Source organism: Molossus molossus, unplaced genomic scaffold, assembly GCF_014108415.1.
Source record: "Molossus molossus isolate mMolMol1 unplaced genomic scaffold, mMolMol1.p scaffold_m16_p_1, whole genome shotgun sequence".
Lineage (NCBI taxonomy): Eukaryota > Metazoa > Chordata > Mammalia > Chiroptera > Molossidae > Molossus > Molossus molossus.
In genome coordinates, this window is record NW_023425344.1 from 170,684,205 (window position 1) to 170,698,776 (window position 14,572).

Here is a 14,572-nt window from a genome sequence, read left to right on the forward strand (position 1 = left end):
ATAAGTACAGTTTTCTTTGTATAATTTTTTATATTGAGAATGCCAAATATATTAATGAATTCCTTATACACTGACAACAGAGATATCTGGTATTGTTTTTAATTCAAATGGTTAAATATGCACAATATTATTTCATGTTACTTACAAAATTTAATGCATGTGGCAAAAAATTATTATTAAATCATTTATATGAAAAAGGGAAAAGTATTAGCCTCCTAGTTTTATTTTTAATAAAATATTTCATATTAATATTGATATTGATTTATTAATAACAAACATCAATTTATTGAGGTAAATATTAATTTATATAATAAATATTGATTTCTAAATTGAATGATTAATGATATATTGCTATTAATATTAAATAAATATTTTTTTTATTTTTTTTTATCCTCACCCAAGGACATTTTTCCATTTTTTTGTACAGGTAGAGTGGGAGGGAGAGAGAGGAACAGAGAGAGAGAGAGAAACATCAATGTGAAAGGAACACATCGAGTGGCTGCCACCCGCACAACCAACCAGGGCCGGGGACAAACTGCAACCGAGGTACGTGCCCTTAGCGGGAACCGAACCCGGGTCTCTCAGGACCGCAGGCCGACGCTCCAACCGCTGAGCCAAACCGGCCAGGGCTAAATAAATATTATTGATAAATATTGGTTTGTTGACTATTTTAATATTTAATTTTACAATATTAAAATCTTTCTTCTTCTTTTCTTAAATCCTCACCTGAGGTTATTTTTCCATTTTTGTTCAGACAGAGTGGGAGGAAGAGAGAGAGAGAGAGAAACATCAACGTGAGAGGGGCACATCTAGTGGTTGCCTCCCCAATCAGGGCCAGGGATAAGTCACAACCGAGGTACATGCCCTTGACCAGAATGGAACCCACAACTCATTGGTCTGCCGGCCAATGCTCTAACCGGTGAACCAAACCAGCCAAGGCTACAGTATTAAAATCTTAAATTCTTTAATATTGTAGTCTAATAACTGTTCATTATTCAACAGCAATAAAAATAATGAAAAGCATAACTTTCTTATATACACCGTCTATAAATTATAGTAACAAAAATACACATTGGGAGTATGATTCTAGATGGAGTAACTTGGAAATAAGGTTTTCTGGTATATGTGAAATATAAATTTATTAGCAAATACTAAGTTCCTTCCATGTTCTAGGTACTGGGCCCAGTGTACATGATACGATAATAAAAGAGGACATAGTACTTGTCCTTCAAACCTAGTTTAAAAGAAGAAAAATACAGCCCTGGCCAGTTTGGTTCAGCGGTTAGAGCGTCGGCCTGAGGTCCTGAGAGACCCGGGTTCCGTTCCCTCTAAGGGCGCGTACCTCGGTTGCGGTTTGTCCCCGGCCCTGGTCGGTTGTGCGGGTGGCAGCCACTCGATGTGTTCCTTTCACATTGATGTTTCTCTCTCTCTCTCTGTTCCTCTCTCTCCCTCCCACTCTACCTGAACAAAGAGTGGAAAAATGTCCTCGGGTGAGGATTAAAAAAAAAAGAAGAAGAAAAATACATATATTCTTTCAATTACATGAAATTTGATAGAATTTCCACTGTCCATGACATCTCCATCACCGGTCACTGAGGCTCCCGGTGAGAAGGGGTGGGGGATAGCTGTCCATTTTCATGATTGTGTCACAGATGGAGAAACTGAGGAGCAGTAGTGGGCTTGTAAACTGCAACCCAGCCGGATGCCCAAGAACGAGGATGGGGCTAGGACTAGGCCCAGACCCTGCCTGGTCTGCGATGAGAGCACGTTCCCCTTCCTGCCCAGGCAGGCGGTCAGCTGGAAGTTAGTCCTGCCCTGTCTGGCGTCCGGTCTGGGGCAGGACAGCGCAGTCTGCTCGGTGCCCAGAGCCACTCAGCCTGGGGGCCCCAGGGGGCCCGGCATCCAGCACTCCAGGCGGGAGAGGGTAGTGCGGGGGCCCAGCATCAGGCCATTGCTGCAGCTGACTTGGAATGGGGTGGGGGGTTACGAAGAGAAAGTTCCTCTGCTGCGAGGCGGGCCGCACTTACCAGTCAGCCTTGCAGACTTCCCAGCACTGGTCCCGCAGCTCCCAGCAGCTGCCGCCCAGCGCCTGGTCCCCCTGGCAGCCCAGAACAAGGACCAGACGCCCGTGCGCACGAGAGAGGCCCCCGCCAGCTGGTCCACCAGGACCTTCCTGAGGACGTTTAGGAGGACACGGAGGCCGGCCGCAGAGAGCAGGAGGTCCTGCCAGAGGTACAAGGAGTGCATGAAGGGCCCACGCTGCAGCCCACAGCAAACCCGCTCACGGAGGGGGAGGGCCGTGGGTGGACTTCCGGCCTGGGGGGCTCAGATCTCCCAGCACTGGCGTCGCCGTCCCAGCCACCAGGGCCCCGCCGCTAGGGGGCTGCCCTGTCACCTACAGGCCACGCACACAGCCAGCGTCAGCCGTGGGACACAGTGCCCATGGGCGCCTCAGTAAAGAAGACAAATGTTTAAGAGGTAATTGCACAAAAACCAGGGGCGGGCCCTGGCCAATTTGGCTCAGCATTTAGAGTGTTGGGCCCAGGGACCAAAGGGTCGCAAGTTCCATTCCTGGTCAAGGGCAGGTACCTGGGTTGTGCGTTCAAACTCTGCTCTGTTGGGGTCATGTGGCAGGCAACCAGTCGATGTGTCTCACATAATGTTTCTCTCTCTTTCTCTCTCTCTCTCTCTTTCTCTCTCTGTCTCTCTCTCTCTCTCCCCCTCCCTCCCTTCCCCTCCCTTCCTCCCTTCCACTCTCTCTAAAAACCATTGGAAAAAGTCCTCAGGAGAGGATTAACAACACTCCCCCCCCCCCAAAAAAAACGAGTGAGACAATAGCCCTACAGTCTTAATTGTCTCCTTTCCTTTGTGTAGACCTGCACTCAATGCCCAAGGGGCTCCCTTGTGTGCAGACCCCGCCCACCTGGACCCCTGAGTTTCCTGTCAGGATGGAACAAGGGTGTAAATTTTATAATTTTTTAAATACCTAATTAAGACATGAGAGGTAGCAAAGGCAGTTTTTTATGGTGACACAGATGTATATTTTCAAACCAGCAACACCAGCTCAGTGCTGTAACCTGGAGCACTGCACATTCCACTAAAGCAATTTTGTAACGAAAAGACAGAGAAGAAAAGAGGGCTATAGAGTAATAATAATGAAAATAGCTAATTCTTTTTGAGCACTTATAGTGTGCCAGCACCTTATGTATTTACTCAAGTGATCCTCACAGCAATCTATGAGATAGACGCTAAAGAGATAAAGAGGTATATTTAAGATCTGTGGGAACACAGAGAAGTAAACACTTCACTGTATCTACAGAGGTCAGATATTTGAGCCAAGTCCTATAGGATGTGTATGTTGACATGAAGGAGTGATGTATCAACCAGTATTAATATAAGTTATGCCGCAGGAACACAAAACCTCCAAATCTTGATGACTCATAACAACAAAGATTTATAGTGTTATAACTCAGTGCCATTGACCTAAACTCCCAGAGGCCTTCACGACAGCCAAAGGGGTTGTCAGTTTACTCTTTTACTGTAGAACATTCTTCACTAACTAATCCCTAAATAATCACTAACCCTGGGGTAATAACTAACCCTTGAGTAATCCTGGGCGGCACCAGCGATAATCTATTGAAAACATCTTGACCTTTGAGATGTCTGGGAAACTGAGTAACAGGTAATTAACTAACTGCTAAATTCCGCTTCTGTAACATGCTTAAGATAGATTAAAAAATGTTTAGGAGATATAAATATACCTTAGATATCATTTAATTGTATTAAACTTTAGATAATGATCACTTTGGGTCATTATTTTCTTTTCAGTATAACTGAACAATGATAGTCAAAATAAATGATTTTTAATGTTTTGACCTTTAAAAGAGCCAGAAATATTTCAAATATCTGGATTATTCTAGCCAAGAGCAAAAATAAAACAAAATATATGAATTTTCAATTACGCATTGAGTTTTATACCATAACACGCACCAAAAAAACCTAGTAATTACTTCATAGTAACACCAATAGGGTTTATTTATAATCTTATAACTTGAAAAGTGAAGTACAGAATATAATTGATAAAATTTATGTTACATTTTTATAACTTACTATCAAAACAATTGTTTAATACGTATATTTACATGTAAGCAATTATTTTTTAGTTCTTTTTATTTGTTTTTAATTTAATTTAATTCATTTTTTTCCATCACTATTTATCCCCTCTATGCCCTCTTCTACCTCTCCCCCACCCCCTCCCCTCACCCCACTGTTGCCAGCGTCAATGAGTCCTCTCTCTATTTTCTCAGTCCCTCTACCCCCAATCCCTCCTCCACCAGACCTGTCTGCCTGCTCTCTATGAGTCTGTCTCTATTTTGCATAAGCAATTATTTTTAAAGGGTAAAATAATTTAATGAGTATTGTGCTAGATCTTCACTTATATATATGTAATTTGAAAACTAAACAAATGTAAGAATGTCAGTGAGCCTAGGATATTATAGTCAGGGCTGAAAGACATTTAATAGCTATCTTAGAAAGTGACAAACCATCTGCCCCAATTGGCTCTAAATAGAAATGTCAGCCACATGTGCTCATTATGCGCCATAAATATATATAATTGAAGAGAGAGAAAAAGAAAGGTAATGTCCATTGACGTCCATGTATCCATTACCCTTTAGAGACCTCCTTAATGCCTGCATTTTTTAAATGCAACAAAAGTGACTTTTTAGATTCCATGTCAGCTGCCATATAGTTTAGATGAAATTAAAGGCCACTGGCGACTGAGGGAGACCAGTTGAGAATGCATACAAAACACGTTTAAAGAGGTTGATTTCAACCTTTAGCATTGAAATGCACCAGTTAAGAAAGTTGTGGAACAATCTTTAAGTGAAGACTCAATATCTCAACTAATATTTAACCCGAGAGTAGAAACCGAGGGGGAAAAAAAACCTCACAAAATTTCAATGGACCCTTAAAACAAATTTCATGAAGAATCTCTGCTATCCAGAATTTCCTTTGGCTCCAGAACATTTACTGTACAGAAATGTGTTTTGCATTCTGAGCTTTGCAGCCTGGCCAGTGTGGCTCACTGGTTGAGCATCAACCCATGCACCAAAAAGTCACTGATTCAATTCCCAGTCAGGGCACATGCCCAGGTTGTGGCCCTATCCCCAGTGGGGGGCAGGAGGTGGCCAATCGATGTTTCTCTCTCTTTCTCTTCCTCTCCCTCTCCCTTCCTCTGTCTCTCAAGTCAATAAAGAAAAAATATTTTTTTTAAAGTGTTATGTAATTTGCATCAAAGAAAAAAAATCAAGTTAATTATTTTACAGGAAATGAATCTGCAGTTTTTTTCTGTGAAAGCCCCTTTGTGTATGCATGAAAATGTCTTGGCATTGCCAGGAACCCAACCAGCCAGATACCACCTCAATGTGCTTGCTTTTTAGAATTCTATGACACACACACTGCCTGCTGAGGATGTGAAAGGAGACAAGTCAGAAGATAACGAGCCAATTTCAGGTGTCTTCACATTCTGTCAAAGTGAACATTGGAAAGTGTTTATCACTATTATTTATATAACACTGAAAGAAAAAAGATTTTGAAATTTGTTGTTGCTCTAGAATGCTCAGCTGACACTCCATGGATAATAACCACAGGGTAACTGCGAGGTAACACTGCAGCATAGCACTCAGAGGGAATCTTTTTTTTTTTTTTAATGGTTTCATGAACTTTTGTGCCTCCCAAACTAACATTTTATATAGAAATTAGCTCCAAAACATATTCTAAGGATTTTTCATCACAATCACAATTTGTTACTAGTTAAATAATGAAGAATGAATGTAACATATTTTTAAAAATATTTTTGAGGCATAATGGATATAGCATACAATAAAATGATTATATATAACTACTCATCTTAGCAAATGTTAACTTGTATGTAGCTGTGCAGTCACCACCAGTCTTCCCTCATTCCTGTTTGTAACCTCTCCTCCTCCTCTTCCCCAGCTCTACCTCCCCACCCCCACAGATCTGCATTGTGTCACTTCATAGGTAGCGTTTTCTAGAATTTTACACACGTGGTATTATTTGTGTCTTGCTTCTATCACTCAGCATAATTATTTTAAGATTCATTTGTGCAGTTGTAGGTATCATTCATTCTGATTTCTGAATAGTATTCCACTGCATAAATATTAACACAATTTCTTTCTTCACTTGATGAATATCTAGGTTCTTTCTAGTTTTTTACTATTATATATACAGTTGCTAAGAACATCCATGTACACGTCTATGTATAAACATAGGCTTTTGTTTATACAAAACACCGCTTGGGTAAACACCTAGGAGAAAAATAATTCTGTCAAATGGTAAGAGTGTGTTTAACATTTGCAGAAACCGCCGCACTGTCTTCCAAAGTGGTTGTACCCATTTAGATTCCCACTTCACATGTTAGTTCTGGTTTCTCCACATCCTCACCAACATTTGATATGGTGGGTCTTTTTCATTTTAAGCATTCTAAAAGTGTGTGATGGGACTAATTATGGTTTTAATTTGCATTTATTTCTTTTTTTATTTTATTTTTTTATCCTCACCCGAGGACATTTTTTGATGTTTTGTTCAGATAGAGTGGGAGGGAGAGAGAAACATCGATGTGAAAGGGACACATTGAGTGGCTGCTACCCACACAACCAACCAGGGCCGAGGACAAACTGCAACCGAGGTACGCGCCCTTAGCGGGAACCGAACCCGGGTCTCTCCGGACCGCAGGCCGACGCTCTAACTGCTGAGCCAAACCGGCCAGGGCTGCATTTATTTCTTAATGAATAATGTTGTTGAGCATCTTTGCTGTCTGTGTACATTTTTGGTGATGTCTCTGTTCAAATCTTTTGCATGTTTTTACACTGGATTGTGTATCCTCTATCAGATGTATGCTTTGCAAATATTTTCTTCCAATCTGTGGCTTATCTTTTCATTCTCTTACAGTGTCTTTTGAAGAGCAGAAGGTTTTCATTTGAATGAAGTCCAATTTATCAAGCTTTTCTTGTAGATTGTACTTTTGTTGTTATATGTAAGAAATCTATACCTCACCCACAGTCATAGATTTTCCTGTGTATTTTCCTCTATCAGTTTTATAATTTTAGATTTTACAGTAGCTCTATAAGCCACCTTTAGTTTATTTTTATATATGGTACAAAGTATTGGTCAAAGTTTATTTTTTCTTGCATATAGATATCCAATTATTCCAGAACTATTTATTTAAAAAGGTTTTTTTTCCTCTACTGAAAAGTGTGGGTATATTTCTGGACTCTCAACTCTGTTACATCGATCTACTTACCTGAAAGCCACAGTCTTTTTTTTTTTTTTTAATTATTGGTGTTCTTTTAGACCGCATGTTTCTTTTTATTTTTATTTTATTTTATTTTATTTTATTTTGTGTGTGTGTGTGTGTTATGTGCCCCTAGCGGGAACCGAACCCGGGACTCTCTGGTCCACAGGCCAACGCTCAACCGCTGAGCCAAACTGGCCAGGGCTGCCACAGTCTTGATTACTTAGCATTATAATAAACATTGAACAAAGGTTGTATTAGCCCATGACCTTTGTTTGTTTTTGAAAATTGTTTTGGCTATTCTATATTCTTTGCATTTCCATATAAATTTTAAGATCAACTTATTAATTTCTATAAAAAGATCTGTTAAGATTTTAATTGCAATTGCATTGAATCTGTAGATCAATTTAGGGACACTTGACATCTTAACAATATTGAGTCTAACTACCCATAACAGCATATATATCTCTCCATTTATTTAGGTCTTTAATTTCTCTTAGTATTATTTGGTAGTTTCCAGTATATAAGTGTTACACATCTCCTGTCGGATTTATCCCTAAGCATTTCATATTTTTTAAACTAAATTAATAGTATTATTTATTTAAATTTCTAATTGTTCATTACTAGTTTCTAGAAATAGAATTGATTATAATATATAGTATATAATATAATACATATGACATAACGTAACAGTACAATTGAATATCTTATATTCTGCAACCTTGATAAAGTCACATTTAGCATTATTTTTGTAGAATTCATCATATTTTCTGCATGAATAATAACATCATCTGTCAAAAATGTTATTCTTCCCTTCTAATTTGGGTGTCTTTTATTTATTTCTCTTGCCTGATTTCACTAGCTAGTACCTTCAGTAAACTAACTGAATGGAAATTTATGAGAAGAGACATCCTTGCTTTGTTCCTGATCTTAGAAGCAGTGCATTGAGTCTTTGCCTGTGATGATGTTAGTGCTAAATTTTTCATAGATGCTCTTTATCAAGTTGAGAGAGATCCTTTCTATTCCTGGTTTGCAGAATATTTTTATCAAGAATGGATGTTGGGCCCTGGCCAGTGTGGCTCAGTTGGTTGGAGCATTGTCCAGTGCACCAAAAGGTGGCTGGTTTGATTCCCTGGTTGGGGCACATATGGGAAGCAACCAATTGATCTCTCGTTCTCTGTCTCTCTCTCTCCTCTCCTCTCACTGAAATCAATTTTTAAAAAATGAATAAGTGTTGGATTTTGTCAAATGTTATTTATGTATTCCAATGAGATGAACATATGGATTTTCTTTTCTTTTTTTGTTTGTTAATATGTTCATTTTTATTGATTGACTTGCAATGTTAAACCAATATTTTACCTTTGAGTTAAATTCCATTGGTCACAATGTATGCTTTTTATATATCGTTGTATTTGATATGCTAAAATTTTGATTTAGTCTATAGTTTTATTCTCTTATTCATATCAGAGTAATCTGGTGTCATAGTATGAATTGAAAAGTATTCCTTCCTCTTCAGTTTTCTGGAAGTGTTCATGTAGTGATGGTATTGAAGCCATCTGGGACTCGAATTTTCTTTATGAAAAGGTTATTTACTACATTGAATACACATTCAGTTTCTTTAATAGATAGGACTATTCAGGTAATCTAGTTCTCTTGAGTGAGCTTTAGTAGTATGCATCTTTCAAAGAAATTTCCATTTCATCTAAGTTGTAATGTATTGGCATAAATAATGTCATTCATAATAGTCCCTTATGATCCTTTCAATAGCTATAAGACCTTTTGTGACTTCCTCTCTCCTTCCTGTTATTTATAACTTGTTTCTGGTCTCTCTTATTTTCTTGACAACTCTGGCTAGAGATTTATCCCTTTAACTGATCTCTTCAAAGAACCATATTTTGGTTTCATTGATTTTTCTCTACTGTTTCGGTTTTCTATTTCATTGATTTGTACTCTTCTCTTTATTATTTTTTTTCTTTGTTTACTTTGGGTATCATCTGCTCTTCTTTACCCAGTTTTCTAAGGTGGAAGCTAAGATCATTTATTTGAGACTTCTCTTTATTTCTAATACGATAGGCATTTAGTGCTATAAATGTTCCACTAAGTACTGCTTTAGCAACAATATTCTACAAGTTTTGATGTGTTGTGTTTTCATTTCAATTCAGTTCAAATCCTTTTTAACTTTTCTTTTGATTTCTTTCTAAACCATGGGTTATTTAGAATTTATAAATGTGTTTTTTAATTTCCAAGAAAAAAACAAGTATATGAACCCATAATCCCACTGCCCAGAATAAACTCTATTAATATGTCGGTGTACATCTGTTGAGCTGGATATTTTCTGTTTGTCCCTCTAGATCCACTCTCAATCCTGTACCCACTTCTCTGTGCCTTTAGAGACTGATATAACTGGACCACATCAAAGAACCCCATTTTAGTCTGGTTTTTGGTTAAGCTCAGTGAATGAAGAACACTGTTAAGATGGTATGGGGCCTGGCCAGTGTGGCTCAGTGGTTGAGCATCGACACATACACCAGGAGGTTGCTGGTTCAATTCCTGGTCAGGGCACACACCCAGGTTGTGGGCCCAATCCCCAGTGGGAGCATGCAGGAGGCGGCCAATCAATGTTCTCTCTCATCAATGTTTCTCTTTCTCTCCCCCCCCCCCACTAAAATCAATAAAGAAAAAAAAATTTTCTTAAAGATGATATGGGTAAAAAGGAAAGAGAGGCCAAGATATTCATTCCCCAGCAACCACAATGTAGAGTTGCTGTGGGAAGGCTACATCCCTTTAGGAGAAGTCACAAATCCTATAAAAAGGCCATCACACATGGCAGCCCCTTCCTTTGGACCTTTCAGGTGGCCTAGAGGTGGCAAGTATATATCCTCCACACTCTTACCAGCTCTAGGTTTTGTATTATTCCTTTTTGATTCTTTATATCCTGCCTACACTTTCTAAATAATTTCTGTATTGAACTCCGTTCAAATTAGTCAAGTTGAGTCTGCCATCCATATCCTGCTGTTACCTTGACTAACTCTTGTCCAGATCTTAAATGTTTCTTTTGTTGTTGTTCTTTTCATTTCTCAATTACAGTTTACATTCAATATTATTTTATATTAGTTTCAGGTGTACTAGCTTCTTTAAGTTTTTAAGTACAAATTTTATATATATGCACATTTGTGTTTTTACTAAACACCTGCATAATATGCCAGCTATTGTATAGATATACCAATATCTGCACAAATTACTATTATTCAAAATTTACATTATTTCCATTTTTTCTATTTAAATAATATGTAATAAATATCTATGCTTTCTTGATATATAGATAGATATATTTTTGCTTTCTTGTTTATATTATTGTCATGGGATACATTCTTAGCAGCAGTATTTCTGCAACAAAGGGTATGTGCATATTTAAGGCTTTTGATATTACCAAATAGCCTTTCATACAGGTCATAATGATATGCACCTCCCCATGCCATGTACAAAAATGTCCATATGCCCATTATCCCACCCACTCACTAACACTCTACCAAAACATTTTTGCAGAAAGAAAATTAACCTCTTCAGTTCTATTGTATTCATACCAGTTAGTATTGTGCAACGAAGCTATACCCAAAGCTACGAAGTTGCTAGCTGGATAGCAATCCAAATATCAGTTCTTAATTCCAATTTCAGAAATCATAAAATAGAACTTTCTGATATTTCCCTATTCCACATGATTCCCTCAGTAAGTACAGCCTTTTAACTCTTAAAATATAACATGTAAAAAATTTTCCAATGATTCTTTGGGAGTGGAAAAAGCCATATATATAAGTCCTAAACAAAAGAAACTAGGGCAAATTTAATAAAATCCCTACTTTCTCTTACAGAGTATAAATAAAAATGATCACACATTAATATTTAAGTCACTCCCACAGAGACCAATGAAACAGAATAGAGCCCAGAAATAAACACATGTGTACTTGGTCAATTAATTTTAAAAAGCAGCCAAGGACATCTTGTGGAGGCCGCGGTGGTCGCCGCCGCTCCCAGGGTTTCGCTATGCCACCCAAGGACGACAAGAAGAAGAAAGATGCTGAGAAGTCGGCCAAGAAAGACAAGGACCCAGTGAACAAGTCCAGGGGCAAAGCCAAAAGGAAGAAGTGGACAAAAGGCAAAGTCCGGGACAAGCTCAACAACCTAGTCTTGTTTGACAAAGCAACATATGACAAGCTCTGTAAGGAGGTTCCCAACTATAAGCTCATAATCCTGGCTGTCGTCTCTGAGAGACTGAAGATCCGCAGCTCCTTGGCCAGGGCCCCCCTCAGGAGCTCCTCGGCAAGGGGCTTATTAAACTAGTCTCAAAGCACAGAAGCTCAAGTAATTTATACCAGGAACACAAAAGGTGGGGATGCCCCAGCTGCTGGAGAAGATGCATCAACAACAGGTCTCCAGGTGTACATTTTGAAAAATAAAACTTTATTAAATCAAAAACATAAGAAATAAAAAAGCAGCCAAGAATGCATAATGGGGAAAAGCTGGTTTCTTTAATAAACAATGTTGGGAAAACTATACAGTGACATGCAAAAGAATGAAATTGGACCCCTATCTTATTACACCACACACATAAATGAACTCAAAATGCATTAAAGACTTGAACATAACACCTGAAACAAAATTCTTAAAAGAAAACGTAGTCAGTAAGCTTCTTGACAATTACTTTTTGGATTTGACTCTAAAAGTAAAGGCAGCAAAAGCAAAAGTAAACAAGTGGGACATCAAACTAAAAAGCTTCTGCACAGCAAAGGAAACCATCAACAAAATGAAAGAGCAACTTGAGTGGCAGAAATATTGTAAATCATATATCTGATAAGGGGTTAATATCCAAAATATATAAAGGACTCATACAATTCAATAGCAAAAAAAAACAAAAAAAAAACAATAACAACCTGATTTTAAAATTGGCAGAGAATTTGAATAAACATTTGTCCAAAGAAGGCATGCAGAAAGCCAACAGGTAGATGAAAAGGTGCTCAACATCACCAATAATCAGGAAAATGCAAATCAAATACCCGAACAACTGTTAGAATGGCTGTTTTAAAAACGACAAATAACAAGGCCTGGCGAGGATGTGAAGAAAAGACAACTCTCGAGCACTTTTTCATTTCATGGTGAAAACACAAACTGGTGCAGCCTCTATGAAAAACAGTATGAAGTTTCCTCAAAAAGTAAAAATAACTGTCATGTGATCCAGCAATTCTACTTCTCAGTATTTATTCCCAAGAAATGAAATCACTACCTCAAAAATATATTTGTACCCTTATGTTGATTGCAGCATTATTTACAATAGCCAAGACATGGAAACAACTTAAGTGTCCATCAATGGATAAAGAAAATGGTATGCATTCACAATGGAATAATATTCAGCCATAACAAAGAAAGAAATCCTGCCATTTTTGATGACATGGATGGACTTTGATGACATTATGCTAAGTGAAATACATGAGACAGAGAAAGACAAATACTGTATGATCTCACTTATATGTGGAATCTTAAAAATAAAAAGTAAGATACAGAGAACAGATTGGTGGTTGCCAATGGTGATGGGTTTGGGTGGGTTAAATGAGTGAAGGTAGTCAAAGGCACAAACTTCCACTTATAAAATAATTAAGTTACAGAGATGTAATGTCCAGCATGGTGACTATTTTCTTTACAAAATACTATCTCCGACTCGTAAGTTAAAACTTTTAAAGTATATATAAAATACAGAATTCTCTAAGAAAATAAAAATGATAAGTATTACTTAATCAGATCAACATCCATGGAATACAGTGATACCTCGGTTCTCGAATGCCTCGGTTTTCGACCAAATCGGTATTCGACCAGGAGATTCGAGAAACTTTTGTCTCGGAATCCGAACAAATATTTGGAACTCGAACTTCCGAGATGAGCCGAGTTGAGCCGAATGGCGTTCATTCGGCCCAGCGCGCCTTGCTTGCGTCAGCAGTGTGAGTGCAGAGAGAGAGTCACGCTTTGTGGAGTCACGCTTTCCTATTGGGTTTCATTGCTTCAGTTCTCGAACAATTCGGTTCTCGACCGTCCTCCTGGAACGAATTATGTTCGAGAACTGAGGTATCACTGTACACGGAAAAAAAGGCAGAAAAGACTATATATTGAGAATAGTCTTAAATGCCTTATCCCATTGTCCTTCCAACCCTGGCTAAGACCTACTCTATCTCCTCCAGCTATCCTCTGAGACAAATCAGACAAGTAGATGAATCTGCTATAGTTTTTTTGATCAAAAGGGTTCTTGGCATTGAAAAGAAACTACAGGATTATGTCTTCCTAATTATGTTACTTCCTATTTTCCACACCTCTATGACATAGATGAAGTCTTCTCTATTCTTCTCAAACTTCTGAATTCTGCCACACAGGCAAATCCACTCCCAGTCCTGACAAATCACTCAGCAGGCGATCTAAGAAAATCAGACTTCTGTTTTCATGAAGAAACAAAAGCCATCAGAAGGACTTCCTCAAATTCCTGCCACTGGAACAATAATGCAGACCTTATCTATATATGAATTTTCTTTTTCTCCCTCCTGTTTCAGAGGAATAAGTGGCCAATTCTTATGACTTCACAAGTACCTTCTCTGTCCTGTATCTTCAAACTGCCTCTCTCTACTAGAAACATCTCCCCTCCTATGAGCTCCCTCTCTTTCTGCTCCTCTTTATTTCTTCATCTCCCTTTCATTTCACGACCCACCACATTCTGGCTATGAGTTTCAACAAAACTCCTCTTGTCAAATGCATCACTGACCTCCATATTCACTCCAATCAACACTTTATAGTTCTTCCCCGGCTTGTCCCCTGGACAGTGTTCGATACTGTGACCATACTCTTCCCACCTGCTGCCTAATTAACAGGTGTTTTTTTCTACTTAGCTCATCTCTATGGATTGAGTTTTCACTTTGTAATATAATTTGTAATGATGCATTGGTTCACTTATCTAATCAATAGTACAAGATAAAAAGCTCAAATCCTGCCCAAGTAAGTGTCCTTCCCACCCCTGAGGTCACGTGCTGTCAGCACTGTGTAAGCCTGGAGCTCCAGAGTGAGGTCTTTCCCACCACAGAAAACTCTACTTGCCAAAGACTGAAGCCTGCACAGAAGGCACAAGTCTGAGAGATGGAGATAGGCAGGTTTTGTTGTTTTTGTTTTTTGTTTTTGGTACGTGCCCCTAGCGGGAACCCAACCCAGGACTCTCTGGTCCGCAGG

General features: G+C 38.5%; 1 pseudogene; it reads left to right on the forward strand.

Annotated features, from left to right (window-relative positions):
- Window positions 1–11,359: 11,359 nt before the first annotated feature.
- On the forward strand, window positions 11,360–13,913 carry LOC118618775 (annotated as a pseudogene).
- The last annotated feature ends 659 nt before the right edge of the window (window positions 13,914–14,572 follow it).